At 40.2% G+C, this 13,836-nt stretch overlaps 1 protein-coding gene across 6 annotated transcripts in view; it reads left to right on the forward strand.

Moving 5' to 3' along the window:
* The first annotated feature begins 251 nt into the window (after positions 1 to 251).
* Positions 252 to 13,836, forward strand: part of TSC1 (TSC complex subunit 1) — a 53,366-nt gene continuing 39,781 nt past the window's right edge. For 3 of the 6 annotated variants that reach the window (XM_063081521.1, XM_063081516.1, XM_063081520.1), the window contains exons 1-2: positions 252 to 332; positions 8,851 to 8,913. The gene's annotated coding sequence lies outside the window, so the exon portion shown is untranslated. Of the gene's footprint in view, positions 333 to 8,850; positions 8,914 to 12,068; positions 12,090 to 13,836 lie in introns of those variants that run through there. The other 3 variants (XM_063081517.1, XM_063081518.1, XM_063081519.1) reach the window with 3 other exon arrangements.

Consider the following 13,836-nt stretch of genomic DNA (forward strand, 5'->3'; position numbering starts at 1 on the left):
GTCACAAGATCTCTCAGCGACCTCCTTTCGGGATCCTTCCGCCTGTCCCCTCCCCCCTACCTTAAAATCTCTCCTTGGCTCTTTCCTGATCAGTCCGCATCATCAGTAGTGAGTGGAATGGCCTTTTCCGTCCGGTGGGCCTGTCGACTGCGGTCATCCGTCCTTCGGTTCGAGGCGGAGGCGAGGTCCGGCCGGGGACTCTTTTTCGCGGCGGAGGCCTCAGCCGGCCGTGGACATTTCACGACGGGGGGAGGTGCTGTACGTCCAAGATGGCGGCGCCCTGTAGGCTGGAGGGACTGTGAGGTAAACAGCCGAGGGGGAGGAGACGGTGGGTGAGTACAGAGGTGTCTGCCCCTGCTTTTCCTGGGGGCTTCTCGGGGCAGCCCTGGCACCATGACCCCAGTCTGGGAGGCTTTGTGGGGTTGGGGAAGGGGCTCACTTGCTGGGCAGTGGACCCGGGGAAGGGGGGTTCGGAGAGCCTCTCCCTCCCTCTTATTACGCGCTATCTCCGGCGGGGCCCAGCAGGGCCTGGCGGGGCCCTGGAGGGGAGAGGCGGGCCGGGCCGGCACTTGGCCCCTCCTCGGCGGCCGAGGGGACGGCTGCACCCCCGGGTCTCCGTGCCGAGGGCAGGGGTGAGGAGGGCCCCTTGGCCAGCCCCTCCCTTGGTGGGGTGACAGGTTCAGGCGGGGTGCGGGGGGCAGGGGGGAGGCCCGCGGCGGGAGGGGAGGGGCCCGGGGGGTGGGGCTGGGCCCGGGACTTCGCGAGAGGGGTCGGGGTTGGGGGCGGAGAATGAATGGAGGCTGCCTGTGGGCATCGCGGACTCTCCTGGACTTGGTGTCTCCGCCGGAATTTGAATGGCTGGAGATCGTCGCTCCGGTGTACTGGTGGGTGTTTAATTGATGGTGAGAGACAGTTACCTTCAAGTCAGCAGAGGTGATTCTCAAGAGGCAGCTATTTTACAGAGCCACTCCTAGGCGCTCGCTCATTCATTCATTTGAGGAACTGGAGGACGAAGAGCCTGCAGGCGGAGGGACCTTTCAGAATTAAAGCTCTTTCTTTGTGTCTCCGGTTAAGGAGTTTTGCTTCGTGTGTTTGGGATTTGGGGTTGTGGGTGGGGAACCTGGGAGCGGGCACGGTCCTCCTAACTCATAACAAGAGCTAACGTTTATGGAGTTCTCTCTGTGTGCCAGGCACTGAGGAAGTGCTTTGCAGTCATCATCTCGTTTAGTCCTCACAACAAAGGGAAGAGGCAGCCACTGTTAATCACATGAAGAAACTGAGGCCTGGAGAGATCAGGGTAACTTGCCCAAGGTCACACCCCCAGGAGTATTTGAGCCAGAACTGGAACTGGGGTCTGATTCTAAAGACATGACTCTTTCATTTATCTATTTGATCAAAGCTATCCTGTCATTAAGTGGTTAGAATTAATCAGTTGGCCAATGCTTGTGCATGTGTGTGTGTAATTTTGAAGGGGGGTGCACTTGGCTTACACACCTAAGCTTTTGTTTGGGATGGCAGTGTTGTGCATGTAAACTTGTTAGTATAAATTAGACTGGAAAGTGATTTCATATTTTTATGAAACTGATGAGTTTATTGCAGAAAGAAATCCTGCTTTAGGGTTTTTTATAGAGGCATAGAAATAGCACTTCACTTTACATAGAATAGCTGTAAAAGTACTAAAATAGAATAATACTCTTCTGAGATACTTCGATTTATAATTTTGGGATCAACTTGGAGTCATCTGAATTCAAACAGGCTGGCAAAGTGGAGCTGTAAATTTCAGGAAGCATTCTAAAACCTAATCTTCTGGGAGCCTTTGATTTACTGAACAACCACCTGTGATTCTTAAGTTGAGCATTCCTGAGTAAACCTGGAATATGCAAATATAAAAACTGATTTAGGGCTGTGTAGGGAAATGTGCCTTCAACAGTCATGCATCAGGCAAATGAGGCTCCTCAGAAACACTGAAACATTCTTTGCCATTGCCCTGGGGAGGTGGAGAATCTTCCTTTAACCACCTGGTGTAAACTTAAGGGGTATTTATAGAATATGTAACTGAAAAATATCCTTTCACTAAAGTTAATATCTTGTCCAAAACACTCTTACATCATGTGGCTAGGAGGGCAGATGATAAAAGCTTTCTTTGCTCCATGCATTTCCTGGTGTCATAAACGGCTTGGTATGTTTCTAAATTCCTAGTTAGAAAGAAGGTGGCTACCAGCCTTTTTGCTTGTTTTTATTAAGTTGGAGTGTCTCACGTACTGTGACTCAGTTGTGCTCTTCCTCACTGGGTTATGAGCAAAGATGTCTGATACTGCTACTGTTGGTGGTGTAATATGATGCCTTCTGTGCATGCCTGGTTTCATTAGTGAGATGAAACTAAACAGTCTCTTACCAGGGAAAATCTAATAATATACCTCTGTATGGAATGTTTACAGAATAATGAAATTGCCAGAAACAAGGGGTCTCAAACTGTAGCGGCATCAGAACCTCCGTGCCCAGATATCTGGCCCCATAGTAGGCAGACCTACATATTTGGTCCTTGAGGACATCCTGTGTATATATTTTAGAAGAAGTCTAGTTCTGATGTGCACCAGAGGTTGAGGATCACTGGCTTAAAAGTATCAATTGGCTATTTTCTTTTCTTTTAATTTATACCTTTTTGCAGAGGTATTTCTTAAAATAACTTCTAACCTCTGATGTATAGTGGTGAGTGAGTTTTGGGCTCTGGGTTAGAACTGACTTGATCTTACAGCTCTGTCTTCTTTTGAAGTTTGTTAGGCGACAGGTATGTTTGTTCATTTCCGGGTACCAGGGCCATAGTGAACTAAAATTAGCTTCTCCTGAAATTAATTGGATATTCTTGGGTGCCAATGAGCCAAATACAGCAATACATCAACCATTTCAAGCTTTTCTAGAGTCAAGTAGGTTTCAAGCTTTTAACAAGTCACTTAAGTTCTCTGAGCCTCAGTTTCTTCATCTGTGAAGCAAGAGAGTTAGATTGCAAATTAATGAGTATTTCTAAGTCTAAATTTTTGTGATTTAAAGGCCTCTTGGGGCTTCAGTTAAACATTCTGACTAAATGATTGCATCAAAGTGTTAATGGTTTTATTATATCCAAGAAAATTGGTGGCTTTTAGCCTGGTAGGTTGGGTGAAGACCTGTTTATCCTTTCCTTGATATTATAATATTTTTTCAAAGGTAATTTCCAATAAGTTCCCCATATTATAAATCTCTCTTTGAAAGATTAGTTTTATTTGTATTAATTTTGTTTGTCATTTAAGTAGCTGTAGGCATGAAAAGTACACTCATAACATTCAGATCTGTAGCTGTTTCCTTTAAATATATGTATAGTATATACTCAAACAATGAGATTTTTTTTTTAACCTCAGACATCAATTGGTAACTATGTAATATAATTTGGTTTGCATGAAATACTCATTTTTTCCATTTAAACTGGTCTGAAGGAGGTCTACCATCAACAATTTGAGATTATTCTTTCTCTCATTTACTTTTTAAGACCACAGTTGCTAGATATTAGTAATTTAATGTCTAATCTCAGAAACTTATCAATTTCCTCTTGTCCCTTTTCTTGTACATTTCTAACTTTTGCAATATACAGGGAAGTAGTAAAAAGTAACAATACTTTTTAAAGTTGTATGAATTCAGATTGACAGCTAATGAGTAACGTGGCTTAAAAACCCAGCTTTAATCTCATCAAGGCATGGTAGTTACTGGCCTACAACTCACAGGTCACTTTCTAAAGTAAATATAATGACAATGGAGGCCATGAGGTATCTGAGTAACAAGGGACCATTTTGCCCTTCTGTTGGTGATGTGATGGGATACACAGTGGGGAGCGATAGGAAGAATACATGTAGCAATCTTAACGTCTGAAGTCATTAAGACCTGTGCTACTTTGCGTAGTTTACAGAGCATAGTAACAAATTTGAAGTGTATCCTTTTTAAGTTATAAAATGGTTTTATCAATGTTTCAAACACCAGTTGTTACAAGGATAGACTACTAAACATTATGCACCCAGCAATACATTTTGTTTAGTAGTAATATTGTTATAATAAAGTTTATATTTATTGAGTACTTATGTGCCAGTCACTTTGCTAAGTATTTTGCATGTCAGATCCGATTAACTCTTCCTAAACTTTAAGAGGAAGGATAGGAAGAGGAAACTGAAAACTTAAAGTGAGTTGCCTAAAGTCATTTAATCAGTGGCTGAGCTGGGATATGAATCCTGTTTTGTCGACTCCAGAGCCCAAACATTTAATTTACCATTTGATAAACTGATCTGCTAATCTTATAAACCAACTCACAGGTCTGTGGTTCTTAACTTTTGGGGGAGCCTTAGTTCCCCTCTAAAAATCTGTGGGAAGATATGGACTAAGTGTCCCTTCCTCTACCCTTTATGTCTCATCACCATAAAAAAAAAAATTCATATAGATATGGGAATTTGGATATGGCTTCAGGGATTTCATCAACCCAGGTTGAAGCCCATTTGAGATAGATTACTGTTCTTAAAAATGGTCTTATACTGGGCTGGCCCGTGGCTCACTTGGGAGAGTGCAGTGCTGATAACACCAAGGCCATGGGTTCGGATCCTTTAAAAAAAAAAAAAAAAAAAGGTCTTATACTTTATTAAAAACAAAAACTTTTTTTAACCAGCAGGTAAGAATGGCCCACATCTTTAAAAGGTGGATTTAGGTACTCTTTGCATTATACATCATTTTGTTAAATTTCTGTATTGAAAGATTCATTATGCTTCACTGGGAATTCAAGCTTAGGTATTATATTTTTTTAAAAAAGAAGGAGAAGAGAACTCAGGTATGACCTGCTAAATGCTTGTCAGGCTTGGCATTCAGTCTGTGTTGGTACCATTAACACCTGGCAGAATTCCATTGGACTTTTTTCCAAGATTTATGTACTATTTTTTTTTCCTTTTGAACCAAAAGGCAGATATATGAATGAATGAATGAGTGAATGAATGAATGTTTCTTGCCTTGCATCTTCTTCCTAAACTGGTGGTTCTTAACCTTTAATGGGCATCAGAATCACCTAGAAGGCCCCACCCACAAAGTTTCAGAGATCTGGGGCAAGGCCCAAGAACTTACATTTCTTACAAATTCCCAGGTGATGCTGATGCTGGTGGTGCAAGGACCACATTTGGAGAATGAGTGTCCTAGACTATCAAACACTGTGCTTTTCTTTCCTAGAGTATTTCTCTTTTGGTCCTGTAAACTTGAAACCTAAAGAAATCTCACAGTTTACTCAAATTTCTTTTAGGAGAAGCTCTATATAGTGACTTTTTGAAACATACATGGTATCTGTTTGGTCTGTTTTTTCTTGGTAAATAATTTTGTTCATGCTAATAGAAAGTCAAAACATAAGCATTATTTATAGAAGAGATACGCCTTACCAAAATCAAGCTCTGGCCATACAGGCAAGTTACTAGTGGATTCTCTACCTTTGGAATAGGGTGTAAGCTTTAGTAAACTGTCCATCAAGTCCCCTAACAGCAGAAATTCCGAATTGAGAATCTGGCAAGTTGGAGCTCTCCTGCCCCAATTTATATGACCTTGAGAGGGACTGCAGCTGCTGAGACCATTTAAATCACACGTGACTACACATTTTGGCAGGTTTTGCCATCTGCTGTTTTACTCTGACATACTAAGTAGTATTTCCTACCCCTTTCTCCTTCCTTCTAGGCATCAATAGGAAGAAAAAATTGGTGCAAGTATCTTATCATTTTTAGATGTATTTGTGCTAAAGGCAGCTTTTTTCACTTGATAGAATATTACTCTAAGAAATCACCTGAGAGTTCTTGAGCTAGAGCTCAATATTAGCATAACAGTGTAACATTTCTGCTGTCTAGACTGTGCTTGATAATGGAGTAATCTTTCTATGCTTGGACCTATGTCTGAATTGTCTTTGATTTTTTATAGATAAAAACTTGAATAGTGAAAAGACATCTGCCTTCATTTAAAGCCCGCAGTTGCATTTTTATGTCATAGGCAAATGTGTGCAAAATCATCTTAGGTGATTTGATATGCAGTTACCTAGTTTATGTGATTTGCAATCCCAAGGAGTCCCTGAGGTTTGTTTCTAGGCCACACATCACAACACTAGTTTTCCAAAAGTCTGAATATTCAACTGATAATTTAGGTACTTGCCACTAGTATTTCCTAAAGGTATGTATAGCTCTTAGCCCTTTCACAGCTCATAATGCATCTTGCTTAGGGCAGAGATATATGAAAACAAATGTACACAGGTTCTGCTAATGACAGCTATACATGGCTGTTACATTGAACTTCATGTGTAATCCCAGGCATGTAAACCATCTATAGGTAAATACCTACAGAATGAAATCAGTTAAGTGAACTGTGAAAACGAATTGACCTATGCTCCTGTTTAATCTCAAAATTCTAAAGCACAGAGCCCTCATCTTTTTCCTCAAACCTACCCTTCTTTTTATTTAAAAAGATTGCTTATGGAAGTAGAGTTACAAGGTTGCATGTAGGTGAGAACTGAATCTAGATCTGGGGCATGTTTCTTTTTTAACTTGGCTTTTGAAGATAAGAACGTGGATGAGGCTGTGTTATGTGCTCTGACAGGTGTTTCCATCTATGCTCCTCACTTCCCATCATGAGGTTCACAGGGCACATTTAACTTTACTGAGCAGAATGATTGTGCCTTGGGTACCCGCACAGGTCAGGTTTTAAATATAAATGAATAAGTAAATAAACACTCAAAAACATAAATAATGGTAGGTAGCCTTCCACATGCTAACATAAAGTTGGTTTAGTACCATCACCATTTTTTTAGCATAGAGAAAAAGAAGTTAAAAGTCTTAACATTGAGCATTAGACAAAAACCACTCTGATTTTCTAGGGTGGTGTTTTTATCTAGGACAGTGATCTTGGTTGGGCAGGCTACAAGATCTCATTGTATATCCTAACTTTATGCTTGCTGTAGATATTTCTTCTCAGGTAAAAGATCCAACTGGGATTAATTGTAAGAGGAAGTAGATGACTCACTGGACTAACAGCTGATTTTAAGATTCTGCAGATTAGAGGCTCCTGCATTTTAATTCCAGCTCTCTGACTTGGTGCAGTGAGTGTGGCCGGACAAACACCCACTGTCTGAATGGTTCAGTCGGCCTTTCTGAAAGGCCAGCCTGCCTGCAGTACTGCTCACATGCTTGTGAGTTGAGGACCACTGGAGTTGAATGCCCGGAATGTGGTCCACATGGAAATGTAATTACCCTGTCATCTGGAGCAAGAGATTTTAATTGTTAAGAGTTGCTCAATCCACTAGTTTGACTTTGACCAGGATTGTATATTTAAGAGCTTGTTTCCAGGCTTTTCTGTGCTCAATGTAATTAGGCGTATAGAGCATATGAGGCTCTGCTTTCGTATTCTGTATTCAACCGTGAATGGCTACCAAAGTAGCTGATGAAATCTTAGCCAACCAGAACAGGGTATATTTGCCTTTTGTGTGCCAGGTGCCAAGGTAGGCCCTGGGTGTCCCGAACAGATGGTCCCTGTCCTCATGGAGCTTACAATCTAGTGATCAGATTGTACCTAAGTATAGTTTGAAGGGCCCATATTTTAAAAACAAACTGGAATGTATTTATACATACTCATATTTAACATGGATATTTAGTATTAGATAATTTGAACAGAATATAGGATAAAAGGGAGAAGAAAACAGAGAAACAGCTGTTTGCAAATATTTCAGGCCTGTCATGTAGAAGGATTAGACTTAGGTTGTACCATTTGAAGGCAGAATTTGGCTTTATAAGTTTAAGAAATATCTTAACCCCTAGTCATTCAGTCAACTAGTGCCAGACATTGTGGTAGCTGCTAGAGACATGGTACTAAAGCTACTGTCTCTCCCTGGATGTAACTTCTATTGAGGGAGACATGTTCAATAAATAATTACACTTATTCAGCTGGATTGTAGTAAGTGACACAGAGAAAGACAGACTGCTAACAGCATATACCAGGGGACCCAGCCTAGTTGGGGGGCGGGGGATTGGGAGGGGAGTGGAGGCTGGGAAGGCTTCCATGAGGAAGTGAATGTCTCAGCTGAGATTTCAAGGATGAAGAGTTAGCTTGGGAGGAGGCAAGGGTAGCGTCTCTGAGGCACAAGGACAGCATGTACGTGCTCCCAAGGTGGGGGCATGTGGCTTGGCTGAAATCCTGAAAGGCTAGTGAGAGGGTCACAGGGAAGGAAGTAGGCTGTGGGGGGTGATAAGACAAAGCAGGCCCACTAAGTGCCTCATGCCTGCCCCTGTTGTTCAGCTGGGACCCGCCTAGCAGAGCTCCTGGAGTAATTACTGTTGCCCCACACTGTGCCCAGGACTATGGGATGTTTCATCTCATCCCCACACAGCCCGAGGAGGTTGATGCCATTATTATTCCCACTTTACAGGTGAGGGAACCTAAGGTTAGCCATTAGAGACTTAAAACGAGTAACCAAAAGTTACAGAGCTAATTAGTGGCAGAGCTTGGGTTTCAACGCAGAACTCTAATTCTAGAGCCTGTTCTGCCCATTTGTTTATAACTGTAATAGACAGTTAACAAAAGGCAGAGATTACTAGTTCAGCGCAATGTAGGGAATCTTCCAGCAACCAGCTGTTCAGAAATGTAGATGGGGAGAGGCATGTGCACCCAATAATTGTAAGTGTTCATTTCAGTGGAACCCAGCTGGCCACCTGTCAGGGACTGAGGAGGAGAGAGGTTATACCAGATGGACACTTAACAACCTTCTGATTGCGTCTGGGATTTTACTTCATTGTAAGATTATTATGTACACATATGTGTTTTTTCTTTCAGTGACCATGAAAGACAGCAGGTTGACAGCACTGGAAACTGAAGTACCAATTATCCCCAGAACAGGTAAGGTGTAAACTCAGTCCAGTGGTAGGAGGAAGATAGGAGGGAATTATTCATCTTGTTCATAGTTGTACTAGCACATAAATGCTTCTTTGCATTCCGGGATTTAACATTTTTGGTTTTAGCTACCTGCCAGGAACTGGACCATCTATGCATGAAGTAGTTAGTCAAATTACTGATGATTTATTAACTGCTTTCAGTGGTAGGCACTGTGCTAAGTGCATTATATGCATTATTTGTCTTAAGTTCAGCTTTTGGGATAAATTATTGTATGCTGTAGTGCTTTTTAGAAATTGAAGGATTGTCAAAGTTTCAGAATATATCCTTCATAAATAAATATTAGGGCTCTGGCATTTCCGTGGATATGAATTTAGTCTTAGTGACCTAAGTGATCACTTAACTGTAATTTCAAGTTTACCAGCAAGAGTGACAAATGCAACAGAGTTGTGTGTCTGTGCAAGAAGGGTGTGGGGAAGATAGGGGATGTGTTTGGTCTACTCTCTCTATACACAGGCAGCTAATGTCTTTCATTTTATGGCTCAGTGGTTGCCACTATATTCTGTCACTGTCTGCATCACGTATGTCATAGTAATTGTGAAATAAGGTAGGGATTTTTGCCCTAAAAATCCATTTCCGTTCATAAACAGGGACTTAATACAGATTGTAGACTATCTAACAGGAGGATGGAAGTATCCTTTCCTCACAAGTAGGGAAAGCTTTCTAAGTTTGACTTTTCATTTTCAAATTTTTTGTGTGTACTTCTTACCATCCCATTTTTAGAAGTCCCCCGAGTATGAATTTGAACCAAAGTCTAATGTGTCAAGTGTTCAGATCATTGTAGTCCAAGCTGAATTTCATCATCATAAAATGTAAATTCTGGGATACAAAACTAGATCTCAAGTTTTATTAAATGTTGTCATGATGGCAATTGTATTACATTTTAGTAGTCAGGTTTTAAAAGTTTGAAGTTTTAATGTAGGAAAAATACTTTGTGAACATTATTAGCTGCTAGATGGCTCTTGTGGTCACTGTATTTGATACCCTCTTCACCTGGCACACTTAGTCCCATCATTAACCTTTTGGACAAAGCAGAATTCAGGAATATTTCTGATAGATGATTTTCCAGAAGGAACCTTGTGTCTGAAATTTATAGCTTAGCAGGCCTCAAAGATTCTTCATATTCAACTACTAAAAATTGCTGGCAGCCTATAGCAATCATTTTGACAAGTTTTTTGTTTAAATTTTTCGCCTCTGTAGACTCAAAACTATAAGAAAATGTCTTAAAGCATTTTTGTAAAATCTGTTTTGAAATTTGATTAGTGAGTACAAAATATGTTTTGGGTATTTCACTTTTTTCTTAACGTCGTTTTATTTATATTTCTACTCTTTATATTCTTTATGGTTGGCTTAAAGAGGATTTATCATGGATATTGTTGACTGTGATTATGGATTTTTTCTGAACACATTTTTTTTGTATAAAACTGAGGTGATAGGGTTGACATTTTATTTTCAATTCATCCTCAGAAGATCTGAATTGTTTTCAAATATGACTTTTTCTTGAAAGACTTCAGATTAACTGCAGTTCTTAAAGGTTATTTTGTTTATAATAATGACTACAAAACAATTCTGTAAGGTAGAATTAAGATGTTATTTTTCTATGAGTTATTTAAATTTTTATAAACATTTGGCTCAAAGAACATATACTCTTATTTATAAAATTATCTAGCTAAACTACTCTCTTAATATTCACATTAATAATATATTTAACTATTTGAAAGTTCTTTATTGTTTTTGAACATAAAAATCATATTCATCATTAATTGAAGATTTTGCTTTTATCGTAAGTATACATTTTATACTTAAACTCACAGAATTTCACAGAACTTGGATGTTTTATCTAGAATGTTTCATCTTTATATGAAATTGAATATTCAGAGGTTAACTTACCGTTAAATCTTCTAAATACATTCTTTGTCCACATTACTGATGTTTGCGGATAGGTATGTTAGTAGGGATGTGAACGTATGTTATTAATCACGCAGACAAGGTCAAAGATGCCAGAAATGCTGCTGAAGTGGGCATTTGACTGTTCAATCTTCAGACCTTTCTAAAGACCAAGGCCAAAGCCTGATAAGAGATTTTGGCTGAGTATGGAGACTGAAACCAAACTTCAGTAAATCCCTACTTTCCGTGCTTTTTGAGATCATAAATACTATGTATGATCAAATCTGATGATCAGCTATAGGGTTTAATTAAGCAGAGTTCAAGGTTCCTTATGGATTAGAAAGTATCCTTTATTCAAAGGTGGTGACTAACAGCCTCCCTGTGGCTTTAGGTTGGGTGGTGAGGGGAGGCTCCTCAGAGATGGTGGTATTTTGAGCAGAGACCTGAGAGACAGTCAGCCATGCAAGGAGGTGAGAGAAGAGCATTCTAGGCATAGAGGGGACAGCAAGCACAAAGGCCCTGAGCAAGAACCAGGTTTTATGTGTTTGAGAAGACCGCAACTAGAGCAGAGAAATGAAGAGGTAGAGGGAGCTTGGGGAGGGGGGGCAATAACGGGCTGGATCATGCAGGGCCTGGTAGGCTAGTTGTCAGTTTGGCTTACTAGCTCCATGGGAAATCATTGGATGATTTTAAACAGGGTGATATATTCTGATTTCCATATGTCAGAGTCTCGTGTGGTTGTTTGGTGGTGAATGAATTGTAGGGTAGCATGAATATAAGCAGGGAGACTAGTGAGGGAGGCTACTGCTCCCTCCTCTGCACAGGAGAGATGGAGGGGCTTGGACTGGGGAGATAGCAAAGGAGATAGCAAAATGAATGGGTTTGCTGATGTGTTAGATACCGTGGTGGAAGGGGTTGGAAGAGTCAAGGATGTCATCTAGGTGTTTGCTTTAGACCGATGGTAGTGCCTTTATTGAGATCCAGAAGATGATGGAGAAATAGGTTTTGGTGTGGGAAGTGGGTGTTGAAGGTCATGACTCCTTAATGTAAATAGCATCATTTATGTATAAGGCTGTACTGTGACATGTAGCTACTAAAGATAATATCAAACTAAATCAAATGTTGCTTTAGCACGTAGGATATAGAAATGTATTCACCCAGTTATTGTCTTTTGAATTCTATATGCTGTTTTCTTTAGTAGGTATTTCCAAAATGGAAAAGAGACTCTCAGGGCTGTAAGTGGATGCTTCAGTGTGCCTGTGGTGCTAATCTTTAAGTCCCTTTTCCCAGCCAGTCTTCCGTAGGCTGTAAAGTGTGTTTAACATGTGTGTGTCCCATCCACCACCACCACTGAGTCCAGGTCGAGCTGGCCCGTCCCTCCTGTGTGCACACACTGAACCATGTTCATTTTCCTTCTGGAGCATATACAGTTCTTCATTGCTCTTGCTAAGTCTATCTTCCCTACTTAAAGACCCTGAACTTAGTATACGCTCAATAAATATTTGCATTAGTTTAAAGAGTAGAGATATTTCAGTTATGGGATTGATTCCAAAAGCTTATGATTTAACTCTCAAGAGGGCTTTTTATAATGTCAAAAATGCTTGAACTTGAGTCACTTCTACAAAGTTCTCTCACAAAACCCAGGATTTATATTTTTTCTGTGATGAAGGTTCTCACATGAAGCCTAAGATTGCTATTTTTCCTGGAGATTAAAACATACAGTTAAACTGTAGAATTTTAGAACCACAGAGAAAAACTTGTTGCCAAAAATGTTCTGATTTGTTTTAGAATGAAACCTTATTTTTGCCCTCTATAAAGCATTTGGAAAGAGTAGGCTCCAGAAACCAGACTTTTCACCTCAGTCACACTTACAAACTGGAAAGTAAGCTAGGTAGCCCAAGCCGATTAGCCCTGACTATTGCCAAGTTGACTGGATGGGCGCCATCTTTGTTTAAAATTGAGCTCATGTCACTCTGCTCTGGGGCTGCCTGCATTTGGAGGACCAGATCTGACATAATTGTCTTCCAAATACACAGAAGACAAACTCAAAGTCTCGCGAAGACTGAGAGTAGGTGAGTAGCAATTTTATTAGAACAAAACCAAACTTAGGGACAAAATACTTCCAAATTTATGAACTGCATTCTTTATCACTAATTGAGAATCATTTGTGACTTACCTGAAGTAGAAATAAATGTGGGGATTAGCTAGGTAAATGTGCCATTAAAAAGTTATCTTGAAAGCGGTGGCCCAAAGATTTCCACTTGTATTTTTTATGGCAATAGATAGGTACTATTCAGTGAGTGTTCATTGGTACCAGGTACGATGCTAAATGGTTTCTGTACGTTATCTCATTTAATCCTTGCGATGGACAATAAACCATGACAGGTTGATATTACCTTCATTTATAAATTTAATTTAATCCATTTCACAATAAGGTGAAATTTGTTTCTGTTTCTTCAGTTTTGAACTCTTACAGTAGAATAGACCAGTTGTGGTCTCACATTTCTGAGCCCTTTGAAATTGACATCCTTTGTGATTTACCTGTGAGATTTATGTTTATAGGTACCAGCCAGCAACTTCCTATATCATGATTTGCTATCAAAAACGCATGTAGACATTTTAATTGATTTTTTTGACTAATGAACTTCTCATTCACCAAGAGCCAACTCAAGACATTCACCAAGAGTAAATGCCACCAGGTTGTAATTGAACAAGAGTATAGATGATAGCAAGTTTGCACCTGGCAGTTTCGGGGTCATTGCTAATTTAAATTTGGCATACTTGCAGAAGGAGCTTAACTCTTTAATTGGATTTTTCTTTAGTATAGTGTTTCTGAAACAGGGTGTGTGTGTATTACCTACATGAGAATCACCTGGGGTGCTTATTAAACTGCATATTCCTTAGCCCAAAATTCAGTTTTGGAATGGGCCCAGGAAATCAAATTTCTAATAAGCATCTCATGTGGCTTTGCTACCCACTAAA

The sequence above is a fragment of the Cynocephalus volans genome, chromosome 17 (assembly GCF_027409185.1).
Source record: "Cynocephalus volans isolate mCynVol1 chromosome 17, mCynVol1.pri, whole genome shotgun sequence".
NCBI classification, from domain to species: domain Eukaryota; kingdom Metazoa; phylum Chordata; class Mammalia; order Dermoptera; family Cynocephalidae; genus Cynocephalus; species Cynocephalus volans.